Source organism: Euprymna scolopes, chromosome 19 (assembly GCF_053919585.1).
Source record: "Euprymna scolopes isolate OS-2025 chromosome 19, ASM5391958v1, whole genome shotgun sequence".
Lineage (NCBI taxonomy): Eukaryota > Metazoa > Mollusca > Cephalopoda > Sepiida > Sepiolidae > Euprymna > Euprymna scolopes.
In genome coordinates, this window is record NC_136500.1 from 118,784,668 (window position 1) to 118,801,065 (window position 16,398).

Genomic DNA, 16,398 nt, shown 5'->3' on the forward strand with positions numbered 1-16,398 from the left:
TAAGGTCTCTCTGTATAAGGGTTTGTCAGAACAATCTGGCATGAGGATACTTTTTCCATAGAAGTAAACCCTGACCAAATATTAAAAAACACATGGTATTCGTTGCCCAAATATGATCTCCTCGCTATGGCTAACCTACATTAGCTTTTCCGATGAATGGTGCACCTTCGCCAAGTGATGTTACCTCAAGTAACTGCACGAAGCTGGATACTCCACCAGACTAGACAAATTCTTGTTCGGGAATCCAGTAAGACCAAGAGACCAAAATGAAATATATAATACAACATATGGAAATTGTTTATTAGGGAGAAGAAAATTATGTTCTCAATTTCTTTACTAACTCAGTGTTTGAGAAATAAAGAACTTAAATGGAACATTCGAATATCTATGTATCTCATATAGATTTCAGCTTGTGGGCCTCTTGATTTCTGAGAACTTTGACTGAAGTAAAATAAAACAAAAAATGGGTTAAACAGTTGAAAGGAGTAGAAAAAAGAACAAAAAACTAAGTCTCCTGTACGGCATGGAAATAGAAATTAGAATCTTAGGACGAACTTCACTATTCCAGTAATTATAGGATCAACTTTACACATGAAAAATACTTAGAAAATCTACCTGGCAAATATGTATAGCTTAAACAAAATAATAAGAAATTTATAAAAAAAAAAGTTTAAAATACACATTCTTGTGATAAATGTGAAAATCGTTCTAAAAAAATCAAGCTGAGTCATTTTTTTTAACTCACACAAAACTGCGACACTATTGTGAGCACCATGCAATTTGATTATTTACCAGAATTTAAGATTATCTATGAACACAAAAAAAGACAATAGACCTTCCTCCATCACAAAACTTGCCAGACATTTTGGACAAGACTGTCTTACAAATTACAGATAAACAGAAAAGAAGCGACGAAAATACACAAAACATTTCCACTACTTACAAATCTTGAAGAATGAAACAAGCAACAGCAAGCTAATATATCCTAAAGAAGGTTTAAAAGATTCATAATGATAAGGACAGAATGACAACAACTGTCCAAAGTCCAAGCTGGATGAGCAATGCTTTTAAAAAGTAATAGCAAGGGCAAGTTCTTTCACACAGACGTATAAAGTGTGAGTCACTTAATATCCAGTTATAAATTTAAGCAAAAGAGTAAATGAATACCAAACATCAATGCTTAACTAAGCACATTCTTCAGTACATCCAATCAAGGTAAACGTTGGTGTAGACTTTCAAGCCAACTTCCGAGATGTGAAGTTGCATGACGTGGCCCTCGATTGAAACAACACCAAAGGCAATAACCATTAGTCGTATGATTCATTGAGATGTGTCCTCAAGCATTGAAACGTCGACGGCATGCAACAAAAAAGAAAACCAGTTTTCAGTTTTCATTAAAAGGAAATGGAAACATGCCATCTTTTCTATCATTTCACTATATATATATATATATATATATATATATATATATATATATATATAATTGCAATATTTTGGATATAATATTGGGGGTATGATCCCTGAACGTTGAGAGATTCTATTTATAAATGCTGCCGATATGAACAGACGAGTCAAATTAAACCACGTTCTGCCATCAACTAATAAGGAACAGGATCTGCTCCATAAAATTGAATCTTTTAGCATTACAGCACATAATGTTTTCGTGTCACCACAAGAAGGATCTTTTGCTTTTTACCTGCAAATTTATAAACTCCATAATCTAATCGATATGAATCGCTCTCCTAACAGCACGTTTCTGCCCTCTTCTTTTCCAATCGACCACACCTGACCTCTCGCCACCAATGTCACACCACACAATCTGAACGTCAGCAATACGAATGTTCACGACTCTTTTCTTTCTGCTTCTCCAGGGAATTTTTCCCAGCTTTTATATCCTATCTAGAAAAAAAAGGAAGAGACAGGGAAAAAATAGCTTCTCCCATCATGCCCTGCTTTCCCAAGATGCCCTTCATGTATATAAATGAGCTAGCCATCCTTTCCTTCTTCTTTCCCAAAGAGCGATGCAGATACGCCTGGTACGCTTCTTTTTTCTAACCATATACCTCAAACGCCCCCCCCCCCCTGATCTTCGAGATCAATAAGACACTTCATAATCCTTCATCCAAGCAGGCCTCCTCCTCTCACGTTGAGGCCTCTGGGGTACAACTTCTTGGGGGTTGACGTTTTCAGGTTCACTACAGACATTCTCGTCCATTTGTAAAGAACCACAATGTGGGGCTAAGTCAAATTGGGGTACATCGTTAGCTTCTTGGTGGATCTCGACTTCCTCCTCTTCACTGCCATCACTGCGCACCGACAGGGTTACACAACGCTGGTCTAGGATATGCCGGGGGACGCCATTCACCATCACATTGTTCTTCGACTGCATTCCCGTTACGACCCCCTCCCCCAGCGAGTGGTACATTTTGCATTGGGGGTTTTCGCCTACATCTCCTCGCCCACTTTAATGGTAGCTTCTTCACCCTCAATTCCTACTGTTTTGTTGCACGGATGCCACCACTTATATGCGAAGATGGCTCTAGGAGGCACAGTTGTCTCATCTTGTCTGGTTTTCGGTGAGATGTTGTAATAAAACACCGCCTCCATGGGTGAAATGTTGCTTTTTTTCCGCAGCAGCCTTGATGGTGCGATGATTCCTCTCCACTATCCCATTGCCACTCGGCTGATACGCTGTCCTAAAAAAATTGACTTACTCCCCCCTTATCACACATCTCTTTAAAGGCTTCTGACTGGAAAGCAGGGCCATTGTTCATTAACAGTTCCTCAACCGGCCCTCTCTCCAAAAATATTTCTTCGATGACTCCTCCGATCGCACATGCAGCTTCTGCCCTGATCTCTCTCCATATGGCGATAATGGGTCACATCAATGGCCAATCGCTTCCAGTCCTCCACAATGTGTAACTTTCCTGCTTCATGTCTGGATAGTCCGGGGTCTATCGATTGGCACCCCTGACAGTGCTCCACTACCTCCCTAACCTCGTTCTTGGTGGTTTCTGGGTAAACCTCTCTTGCCAGGAATTATGTCCATTCTCACCAGCACTACAGATACCTTCAACTGGAATTCCGCTATCAAATCTGCAAGTGCTCCGAGTCTGCGCTTGATCAGCATTTCTGCAGCACCTCTGGTCCTAACTCTCTTATCGCTAGTCACTGCCGACCTGATCCATTAAACTACCGTTGCCGAATCAGATTTGATTTCAATCGTTTTCAATCCCCACTTCAGAGCCAGATTGATTCCTTTCATAGTGGCCTCCAGTTCGGTTACGTTGATATGGGAATAGTCATTTTTCTTTCTTAGCCACGCAGCATCTTCCAGAGTTACACCTCCCATCTCTAATATGATGCCCAATGCCAGACTGCTGGCATTGCACCAAATGACCCCCGCGTCTCTGCTGCTGACATACCATTCCCCCTTTACTAAACGAAGACCCTTCTTTCGTCACTCTCACGATGATTTCTTGTAGCATGTTTGTGACCTCCTTCGTCACACAGCCCTCCCAGCCATCAGTGCTCGTTTGTCGTTTAATAAAGCTGCACGCTATCCTGAGTCAGCCGGCGATTGGATAGTGTCCCACCAGTCTCCCTCAGATCGAGAAGAGTTCTCGTTTTGTCAGGTCGGTTCCAATTCCGGGTATTGCATCCCCTTGTTTAAAGACAAGACTTCCTTTGACATCTCTGCATAGTTTCAACCCCAACGCCGCTCCTCCATCCAAGGACTGCCGGTTTTGCAGTCAACCCATACCTCACGACATGGCCTCTCACTTTCTCTGCTGTCACCTCTGCTTCCTCCATGAGAATGTCGTCAATGTACGAACTAGTGGCCTTGTCCACTGTACAGTCTTTACTCAGCACCGTCTTCAGTACGGCAGTCATAATTTTGGGGCTGATCTCAGCCCACAGCCTAACCTCGTCAGACAATACATCTTCCCCTTGTACCGGACCAATTGATGTTGCCAGAGTTGTTCATCTACATGGATCTGGAGATAAATCGACTTCAGGTTGACAATCTTAGTGGCCCGCTCCATCCTCATCCATTTCCTCATAACCTACGCCGTTCTGATATTTGTATCACCTTCCACTCCTGCCATTCCTACTGTGCCGAGGCATCCGAAAGTTACTTGGCCCTCTCTCAATGTAGCGCTCCCCAGTTGGTTGATCGCACTTACACCTAAAACCACATTAACATCACCGACCAGACGATACAACACCAGGGATCGTAGTCCAATAGGAACACCTTGTTGTCTCTCCTAGGCATTTCACCTCCCTGCCACCCATGGTCTTAATACTCCTGGCTCTGCTCCATGATTTAGCGACATTCTTCGTTACCAATGTCGTGGTGCAACATGAGTCAACAAGGGCCATGGCTCTCTTCCCATTGACTACTACCGGTAACTGAGGCAATGTTTCGTTGTGCGCCATTTCCACATAGAAGGGGGAACCACTGGCGCAATGGCTCCCCTTCACTCATTTCCCTGGTCCTGTGTAGCAACGTAATAGTGGCTAATGTGCCCCACTCGTCCACATCGGTAGCAGATGACCCCCGGTCTTTGCTCTTTGCAGTCCTTGAGCAAGTGAGGACCATGACACCGGAAGCACTTGATGGCAAGTCTCCTCTCCTGTCACCGCGCTGCCTGTATCTCATCATTCAAGTGGGGCCTCATGCACTTATTTCCACTCACAGCTGCAGCCACGATTGGATCCTTGACATTCTTGACTAATACTCTGGCGTGTACCAAGAGATCGTCCACTTCCATTGTATTGATCTCAGTGATTCTCTGCATGTTCGTGGAGATTTCTTCTGGGAAGCCGTTCACTAGATATAGCTTTACCGTCATCTCCAGGCTCCTCCCCACGTAACTAGCCGATCCTGCCAGTCTCCTGATCTCTGCAGCAAAGACGTCAACAGACTCGCCAGTCCACCTCAAACTAACAAACTTGCCAAGTGCTTCAAATGGACTCTCGGCGAAAGCCAATTTCAGTCTCTGGTCCACTGAGGCATTATCATGCTCTTGATGTTATGCTCTGGAGAAAGCCGAGCAAATGCTGAGTTACGTCTGATTCAATAAGTACAGAAGTACACAAATGTAGATGGTAAACATAAATGTAAATGTGAAGTATATAAATGATTTGCATTCCTAATCACTAAGCGGCACATTTCTAATATACTACTTAGCACCTTCTATTGCAATAAGAAGGATTAAGCTTCGAAATACCTAGGTATAACGAACATATATATTCCGTACCTTTATATGATGTCATTTCCCTATTGAATTCATATGTATTTTATTTATATACATTAGTATATATATCTTTATATTGCCGTTTGTATTCACTTCTGCTGTATATTAGCTTCAGCTCAATTGTAGAGCTTCGTCTTATCCCAATAATTTCATTTTATAGAATATCTCTAATTTTCAATGATTCCCCAATATATATATATATATATATATATATATATATATATATATGACTCTTTAATCCAGCTTTAGTCCTACATGAAAGTTCACAAATGTGGCATAAAAACTTTCCTCCTTGTAAAGGTGAAAGCATGATAATATTGTGCATCCTCGAATGTCGTATCAAGCCAATTTTAGATTTGCAGATTAGACCACACATATGACAATTTAGCGTTGCCAGGTGTGCTGTAGAAGTCTCCTCATAAGACTGTTGTTCCCGTCTTTGATTGTGTGATTTCATATGATTAACAAAACCAGATTTTGACAAAAAGTATCTGACACATATAGTGCACTATAGTTCCTGTTGCGATTTCACATATGAAAACTTAGCGCTGCCAGGTGTGCTGTAGAAGCCTCCTGTAATTCCTGTCTTTGATTGTGTGATTTCATATAATTAACAAAACCAGCTTTTGACAAAAACATACACTGCACTACAGTACCAGTTGCGATTTCTCTGGCATTATATTATCGTCTTGCTTTCTTAAAACGCGTTTTAAGTCAGCAAGCTCTATATGCTGCTCTTCAAAAATCTTACAACTTTCTCTGATACTTTTGCTCCACAGTGATCGATTTTTCGCCTGAGCTTCCCAGTTATGTACATCCATCTCCAATATTTTTCAGAGAATACTTAAATCTTTTCCTTGGTTTTCTTTTTTTCTACACCACAGCAAATGGAAAAATGTATGGAGCAGTGACTACCTTTGTATCAAGTTTTTGTCGGTCTAACAAAAGCTTTTGATAACATTAATCGCAATGCATTCTGGAAGATTCTTAGGAAGCGAGGCTGTCCTACTAGTTTTGTGGAGTTGCTTCAGCAGTTACGCCATAATATAAAAGCCCGAGTGAACTTTAATGGATCTCTGATCCAATTTCAGTTTAAAACGGCGTGAAAAGAGTTGATATACTTGCTTCTACATTATTTCCCATATGATGCTGGTGCATGCTTTTAACAATTGCTATATTGCCGTGAAGTTTTGATTTCGCACATCAGGTAAACTTTTTAACCTTAGATGTCTCAACGCAAAACCTTATTCTTGAACTTTTATATACAGATGATGCAGACCTTGTTCGACACTCAGAAACAGACACATAGATTATATAGACAAGTTATCAGAAGCTTGTAAAGCCTTTGCACTTACTATCAGCCTCAAGGAAATATATGTTATGCATTCCCCTCCTATAGGAATGTCATATGTTGAACAACACATCTTGGTTGATGGTAAGAAGTTAAAGGTCACGGACAGTTTTGTTTATCTTAGTAGTACGCTGAGTAAGGACTGCACACTCGAGGCTGAGATAAATCATAGAATAGCCAAAGCCAGTTCTGCTTTTGGCAAATTGGAAAAAACTTGTATGGCTTGATCAGGGAATCTCATCAAAAACAAAGCTAAGTGTTTACAAAGCATGTGTTATCTCACTATATTGCTATATGGGTCAGAAACCTGGACAACATATAGAAGGCATCTCAAGTTATCGGAGAATACTTAATATTAACTGGAGGACTATATATATATATATATATATATATATATATATATATATATATATATATATATATATATATGCTAAAACGATAAAATTGGCGCCCGAGTCCATTTCCCTTTCATGAAAAGCGTTTTTCTTTTTTTTTTTCTTTTTTTTTTTGTTGCAGACAATCTACTAGTTGGCCTTTTGTATACAAATCTCAAGAGCGATAGGAGCTTTTTATCATGTCTGTAAGTCGCACAATCTGCAACTGGATATGTGCTGCTGTATAAGTCATGCGTTTACAGATCCAAAGTTATTACAAAAGGACCATAGCCAGCACCCTCAAAATGCATCGCTATATTTCAACAAATATCAGAAACGTGCCCAAACAAAGATTTCGGCCATGTTTATGGTCTTTGGTGTAGTTTCAAGTGAGAGCCATATCATGCCACCTTACATCTTTGGAGTCAACTTGAAAGTCAACACCAAAGTATACCTGGATGTATTGAAAAGTGTGGTGATTCCTGATGCAATCAGGTAGCCACTGGCAGACCTTGGGTGTGGCAGCAAGTGTCGACGCCAGTCCACAAACTCAAAGAGACGCAGGCATTGCTACAGAATGAGTGCTACCATATTATATTTTTCTCTCACTCCCCTTCCCTCACTCGACCTAAACCCATTGGACGACTTCGTTTAGTCATACATATAGAACATGAGGAACATGACCTTCCACAAGATCAAACTCAGTCTGATCCCGCTATCCAGTGAGTATTTGCTTAGCTCCCACTAGCGCTTGTGGAAAAAGGCAGGCTCCTAGTTCCGACCCTGTATCGAGACAGCGATTTATGTTGAAAACAGCTACATTGAATAGATGTCAACTCTACTACCGAATCAAGTTAGCGGAATTAATTCTGTCAATAAATTTTCAAAATAAATCTGTAGCATACTTTCCTACTATATATACTACGATAGATATTATATATATGTATATATATATATATATATATATATATATATATATATATATATCTACTTAATTTACTCACATAAAATTAATATACGAAAGTATCTATTTATGCGTAAACTAAGTATTTACTTCAAAAGTGATCAATTCGTAGGTAGAGCCAGTTAGTAATTTATAAAATATATATGGCGGTTAAGCTACACTGAATATTCCGCGTTTCGTCCACTCTAGGACTCTTCAGGCTTATGCACATAAGCCTGAAGAGTCCTAGAGTGGATGAAACGCGGAATATTCAGTGTAGCTTAACCGCCATATATATATATATATATATATATATATGTATATATATATTACTAGCCTGGGTGCCAGCATTGCCTGGGTGTTTGGAGGTGTGTGTTGAGCACAAAAAATGTGGTTGTAGGCAAGCAGGCTCGAACCCGTATCACGAAGAAGGAAAAGAACGGGGAAAAATATGACATATTTGCCACAAAAGCCGAAGTGACAAGGTTTAAATTAAGGCTAGTCAATCGAAAAGAAGGGATGATTTTCGAAGATATTGACGAAAAAAGCGGCCCCTCCTTTGTAGAAAAGTGCCCTATTGAGGGTGAAGAGATGAATGTTTTTACCCAATTTTTTTTATATTTGTCATCCGAAGGGTTGTACTTCAAAACGATACCGATCTCCTGAAAATCTATCGCGTCTGTCGAAAATTTTAGACATTCATACATACATACATGCGAGCCTTTTCTAGTCTCGCACAAAACAAAACTCAGTTGCTGGATAAAATAAACATGTTGTTTATTTTCTGTTGAAAAATGAATGTTTTAGGTGTAACTCCTGTTCATGTCTGCGCGTGGAAAGAGGAGTGAATAATGTAGTGGAATGAGAAATGGCAGTCCAGTGTGTAGACAAAGAAAAAGATAGATGGTTGACATCAGTAAAGCTGCGCACACATGTTGGTATTTGTCCACGTGGAAATGTCTTCAGGCCACTAGCTGTGGACGCAAACTTGTCTGGTTGATGGACCAAAGCAAAAGGGAAAAAAGAGTGAGAAAGTCAATCCAGTTCATGGAGAGAGAAAGTGTATAAAGTGTACGTACTGTCTGTTAGCTCTTGCCCCACATACAGTAGCAGGGGGCGTGACGTGCGCAGGCGCACTCGCTCCGAAAGGGAGGCGGCTGGTCCGTCGACCTCTCAGCTCAGAAGCCGAATCGAAAAGAAAGAAACCAGGTCAGGTCTCTTGCTTTTATAGTTGTTTCCGGTGGTCTTTCGCACATGCGTTGATTTCCTTCAAAGGGGAAGTGACGTTGCCCATGTGTGCGTATATGTGAGTACATGTATGTATGTTAGCGTGTGTGTATATGCACGTGAATGTGAATGTATGTACGCGAACATGAATATATCTACGTGTATGTACATGTGCGCGTATGTCTGTGTACACATATGTATATGACAAGAAAAATGGCTTGAGATGTGAACACGTTGTTTTTGTGCGAGACTAGAAAAGGCTCGCACAATTTAAGCAGACAGGTGAGATTTATATTATAGCTGATATATTTTATGATATATAATAATATATAATTATGTATACTATGATATATATTATATATATTATGATATATATCATATATATTATGACATATAATATATACTTTAACATATTATATATATATATATATATATATATATATATATATATATATATATATATATATATATATATATATATCATTTACCTTGATTTTAATGCGGGTACTGGTCTCCCGCTTTATGGTTTTTTAAATCAGAGATTTGCTTCTCCTTGAGGGGCTGCCTTCACCATGGCTTACGGGAGCCCTCTCCACCCCACATACACATGGAAATAAACACACGCATGCACACATACATGCGTACACACAGAATGCACGCAAACAAGCATACACATGTACACATACATGCAAACATAAACATGTAGAGTCACACATATAAGCATGTACTTACACATGCATACACATACACATACATATAAAATACACATGAAGGAGTCATATATCCTCAATGATCAGGATGAAGGTGATGGGTACAATTCAATGAATTTGATGAATAAAAAAGAAAAACAATCCAAAACAAACAATTTGTAGAAGAGGCAGTCACTTGTTGAAGTGTTTGTGCAACTTTACAAAGGAATGGACGTAGGGATCAGACGAAAACAAAATCCAACAGATCAGTACTAAAACGGCTGGACTTTTTTTTTTTAGTAAAATGTTTGTTTACAAGACATACACTTCTGCTGTAGATGATGATGATGATGGCAAAATTTCACACATACATACATACATACATACATACATACATGATGATGATTGCAACGTCTTGTCAGACGAGTGCCACTCCCTCAGACATTTAAAATCTATGAGCCCAAATACGTGAGGGAGTATCTATACAAAGATGATGCTACAGAATCTTAGCTTTGTACGACAGCTAAGTCTCTCTCTCGGTTCAAAATGTTGAGATCTAGCAACAAGCAAGAGCAAGATAGCCAGCAACAAATTAAACTGCAGACCAGCTTAATGCGGGTACTGGTCTTCCGCTTTATGTTTTTTTGAATCAGAGATTTGCTTCTCCTAGAAAGGTTGCCTTCACCACGGCTTACAGGAGCCCTCTCCACCCCAATACACATATACACACACAGAAATATACACGGTGCTAGTTGGCCGTTGACCCAGAAAAAGAGTTCATTTGCCCTTTGGTAGGTCTTGTTTTTAATCCTTCAGGGAGACTAGCCGCCCTCCTCACCAAACAAGTCTGGTGGGGGAACCAGTTTAGTCGCCGGTGACCCGACCATGAGGCAGGTAGTACTGGGTTACATGGTACCAGTAGCATATGACATGACCTGACATACATACATACATACATACATACATACAGACAGACAGACAGACAGACAGATAGAGGAGATTTATATTATAGATTACAGGAGATTCGACCAACGAAGAAAGGGAAATAATTATTGTCGATTTTTGAGTTATACGAGTGACTTAACTTCTACAACACGCTTCATTATGTGAAAATGTGACAAATCTTCCACCATCATTCAAGAGTACCACAACATTTCGTGATTCAAGTTGGGTGATACGTGATGCAATGCGTGATTCAAGTTAGGTAACCTTCTTCCTCTTGTTTACAAAGCCATTTCATGAGAAGTTCCATCTTCTTTTGTGTGCATGTGAATTCGATAAGTTTGGGAAGATCGCTTCCACGCTTCATAATCCGTGGGACTGCCATTGCAAAGTTGCCGTTCAGTAGTAATAAGTTTACACCAGGTGATGTGTATTGGGATCGAGACACATCTGTATTGTTAGGGAGATGTCGTGATATTGTGTGATTGATGGTAAGAGTGAGGTTGAAAGAATAGCTTTGTAAGAAAACGAATCGAATCGTTAATAATGTTGTCAAAGGAATTTACGTGATTGAATTTGGTTTGTGTTTCCCAGTATGGAATACCTATCAAATCGTGAGAAACTCTATTTACATTGCCACAGATGGCCCATAGTTTTAGTAGCGCCTTGTATAAGACGACTGTTGGGAGGAGGCCGTTTTACTGTATTGTCATCTGATAAATATGCTTTTTTTGTGAAAATGTGTGCAAACGCCGACAGTCAAGTAAATTACATTCAACAATCAAGGCAGGAAAGCATGCTTTGTTTTAGACACAACTTTATTAACCGGAAAAAAGGATAAATCGGATTAAAAAAACAAAAAGAACAACATAATTTGAGAAGAGGCTGTTATGAGTTAACGACTTGTGACGAATACAACAATGTGAAAAAATAACAACGGTATTACTGAGTAATGACGCCTCATTTATTAGCAATTATTTACCAATAAAAAAAAAACCTCCCTCTCAAAGGAGATGTTAATGCACGGGATGCTGCAACTTATGACTTTGAGATGAAAACGAATTCATAAAAGCAAAGCAGATATAAACATACAAATTAGGAACAGTTACTACACTTTCATGTTACTGCACTGTCTCTGAATGCGTATATACATCTGTAGGGGACTGAAAATTAGAGGACACCGGGGAGGAGTAATCTGCCCCTGCTCTAAACACATCTAATGAACACGTGTGCAAAACTCAAAAGTCAAAATAAACTAAAGATTCTGACCTTTCAAAAATGGCAGAAAATGGAACGCTAACATAATGTATTGGCAATTCTTTTCTCTTATTTAAGTTGTTTATGTAAAATATTAAGTTTTGCATTTTTTATATGAGGATTTAAGATTACTGTTTTCAGCTTCGTCTAATGATTATCATTTGATTAGACTCTAATCAAATGATAATGAAATGTTTAGTTTTAAATAATATGCTGGGTTTTATATATATATATATATATATATATATATATATATATATATATATATATATATATATATATATATATATATTAGTTTTTAATGAATTGGGCACGCAAAAGAGAAATTTATTAAAGCAATCGCAACAATTTTTAATCACTTACAAGGAAAACAATTCGGCACACTTAACTAATAAAATGAAGTTTTTAAACGAGGAACAAAATAATAATGACACCGTGTTACGATGACCTAAATTTGTTGCTTTTTAGCAGTTGAGAATTTCTCTTTAAATAATTTCCCGTTTAAATCGTGTTTTTCATCTTTTAAATTTGATTCTTTTATATTTTCATATTTTTTTTATTTCTCAATGAATTAGACACACAAAACAAAAGTTTTATCAATTTACTAAAGAAATTCTAACAAATAAAACAAATTTCCTGTTTTGAACACAAAAGGAAAACGAATTCATCCCGATTTTTTTGTATTGAATTCCTGAAAGGTAAGTGATTTAAAAAAAGAAATTTTTAACACTCATAAAATAAATCCCATTAAACAACTTGGTTATCTTTCAGATGCAAGGTTCCTTGTTTACTTGCGATTGTAACGATGTAAGGTTCCGTTGTACGGAAGACCAAATCGGCCATAATTTAAATATTTAAATTTATTTACTGAATTTAAATATTTAAATTGATATACTGTTTAAATGATAATATACGTCTACGATGTTTTTATTGGCGCTTTTCTTCGTATTTTTTAATAACATTTTTTTGCACCATTTACAAGTTTTTTTTTACAAATATTTTTTTTAATACTGTAATAGTAAAATTATTTTAGTAAAATTCTATATTGGATACGTTTTTTTATGAAGTTTAAGTAAAAAAAGTTCACTTTTTTTATTATTAAAAATACATTTCATGAAAACACTCATTATAAAATGTTCACGTTGTTTAATTAAAAGTTCTTAATTATAATCTAATAGTTTTATAATTTTGTTATTTTGTTACAAATTTCTAATAAAAATTATTTTAATTTTAACGGTAATTTGGTTTTCATTATAAACTCCGTCATGTTAAAGGCTTGAAAATCACTTTAAATCAATTTTAATATTAAAAAAAAAGAGAAATCAACAGGAAAAAAATCTCGTGTGAAAACATTACGAGATACTTTTTCCGTATAATTAATAAATGTATCTTTATTTTACTATTACAGTATTAAAAAAATTATTTGTAAAAAGAACTTGTAAATGGTGCAAAAAAATGTTATTAAAAATACGAAGAAGCGCCAATAAAAACACCATAGACATTTTGGCCGATTTGGTCTTCCGTACAACGGAATCTTACATCGTTAAAACCGCAAGTAAACAATGAACCTTGCATCTGAAAGATAACCAACAACTTTTAAATTAATCTTAAACATTAAAATAAGTTAATTGTTTTTTTATTGGAATACAATAATAAAAAAATATTGATTCAATCATGTTTTATAACAAACGTGAATAAAAAAATAGTATGAATTTCTGATTTTAAAAAAATCTAAAAATATATTATTCAGTCTGACATTTAGATTTTTGTAAAAATATGTGTTTATTTACATAAAACTCATGCGGTTTCTGAGAAAATAATAATGTTTAAAAATAATGTAATCCAAGGTTGGTTGAATTGTTGTATAACTGAGCACAAAAAGTATTTGAACATAAAAAAAACAACAAAAAAAACTTCTTAATTTTTATTTATTGCGGACTATTATCCTCATCTTATTCTTAGTTGTTTCATGACGTTTTGGCCAACTATTCCTTCGGCCTTCATCAGGTGGTAACCATGACGGGATAGGAACTCTGAATCTCCTAACTGCAATTATTGCCTTCCATAGTTGTTGTCATGCTGTGTTGTGCATAGATGTGTAATAATGAGACTTGGAACACGTGTGTCTGTTTGGCAAGAAAGGAACTGAAATAATGGTGTCCTGCTTTATTAATAGATTGCTATGCATATGCATGAGTGAATACAAAAGTTAGATAAAAAAAACGAAACGAAAGAGTCTATATAAAAGTTACTGAAGCGAAAGAGCAGCGATAGAATTACATCTCCCTTTCTCTGAAAACAAAGATAACTCAGGCATGTAAAACAAAACAAAGAAAATGGAAAAACTGGTTCAGGGTAGACTGCCTGAACAGCTGCAGCGAAGCAGGGGATTATTCTGCCCCATGAGATGCTTGCTGGGAGGTTATGAGTGTGTGCTCATCACAAGTTCATTTTTGATGGTGGTCATACCACCCTACCACTACGGGTACATTTTTGAGTGTCATTTGGCACGTTTGGGGCTGCACATACAAGTGGATCCACAGACGTCGCACATTTTTTGGGAGCTGTGTTGAGGAGGTCTTGTGACATTTGTGGGGTAGGCATCACTGGAATACTTTTTATGTGTTGTCGGTTTCTTCGCAGCACATGCCCATTGACATTCTCTAGGAGATAGGAACGGTGACCATCTGCCTGGGATACTACAGTCGCTGGGTCCCAGCTTCCAGACACAGGATTCTGTACCCTTACTCATTGGCTACGGTATAGGAGTGGTAGATCTTCCTTGAGTGCATGTCAGTCAAAATACCTTTTGGTTTTGCTGATGTTGTTGGAATGCACTGTATATCTGATCCTGATCATGGTTGTCATTTCTGATTTTGTTGATCAGTGGAGATTGGATTCGTACCCATAAGTAGTTGTGCAGGGCTTGGTATGACACTTGAAATTGGGGTGCAGCGCCAGTGCAGCAGTGCGATCTCAGGAGTTGTTCCCGACTGTTTGGCTTTCTTGAGAATGGTCTTGATAGTCATTATTTGGCGTTCTATAAAGCCATTCCCTTGTGGTCTCCGAGGTGATGTGGTCTAATGATGGAAACCCCATTCTTTGGTGAATTTGTGGTAGAGATGACTTGAAAAGTGTTGTCCATTATTGCTGACTATCTTTGATGGTATGCCAAACTCTGAGAAAATTTGGCGTGTGATGTTCACTATGACACTGCTTGGTGAGTGATCAGGTAGGCGTTTGACTATAGGATACTTTGAGTAATAGTTAGCTATGGTCAACCTTTGACTTCCATGGAGATCAAACAGGTCTGTTCCAACTACGTCCCATGTTTTTGTTGGGATGTCATGTTGCATAAGTGGCTCTTGCATTTGGGAGGGCTGATACTGATGCTGTTGACAGATACTGCATGCCTTTGTGAACTGTTCAATGTCTTTGTTTATGTCTACCCAATAAACAATGTCCTTGACAAGGAGTTTTGTTTTCTCTTGTCCTAAATGAACAGCATGAAGTTGTTCTAATATGTCTTTTTGAAGTGTCTGGGGGATGACGATTTGTTGTCCTTTGAGGATAAGACCATCATCAATTGAGAGCTGATCTCTTAGACCACAGATCACTCTGATGTCAGTGGGCAGCTACTTGATTGTCTCTGGCCATCCCGTGATGATGGTCTCCCTCAGCTGGTTAAGCAGAGGATCTGCTGTTGTACACTGTCTCAGCTGATCGATGCGATCAGTGGAAAAACGAACTTTATCAACTCGGACATCAAACTTGATAGGGTCTGCATTACAAGGTGGTGATAAGCGCGATAGTCCATCAGCCAAAATGTTGTCAGATCTCTTGTTATATGTGAGTTCCGATTTGATTTTTCCGTGCATGGCTATAGGTGTCCTTCTCAGTGGGTTTATGTGGCATGGTACATTTGGGTTGAAAAGCTTGTGAGTGTTCCAAAATTCACAAATAGAGTCGAATCTGTCAGGGTAGAGATGCATTAGGTCAGCTACACTATTGGTGGGTTCTTGGCCTTTTGGCCAAGATCAAAGTGTAGTATCTGTTCTTCAGATGCTGCACTTCATTTTCTTGTTCTCTTTCGGTGGAGGAGAAATCCTTCACGACTGAGACAATTTTTATTTTTGTACCTTTTCTCCACGTTAAAAAAGGACCCTGGTGTCTAACTCTGTCCCGTGGGGAGGCATAGTAAATAGGTACACTATTGGTGGGTTGGTGCTGGGCTGAGATGGCACAGTTCAATGTCTGTACTCTAAGAGCTACTGATGTTGGCATGCCCAATATGGCTGCTCCTAGTACATCAACCACATAGAATTGAGTATCCAGCCATGGGGAGTTTTTATAC

The 16,398-nt window shown here is 38.2% G+C and overlaps 1 pseudogene; it reads left to right on the forward strand.

Moving 5' to 3' along the window:
• The first annotated feature begins 16,055 nt into the window (after positions 1–16,055).
• Positions 16,056–16,188, forward strand: LOC145240515 (U2 spliceosomal RNA; annotated as a pseudogene).
• The last annotated feature ends 210 nt before the right edge of the window (positions 16,189–16,398 follow it).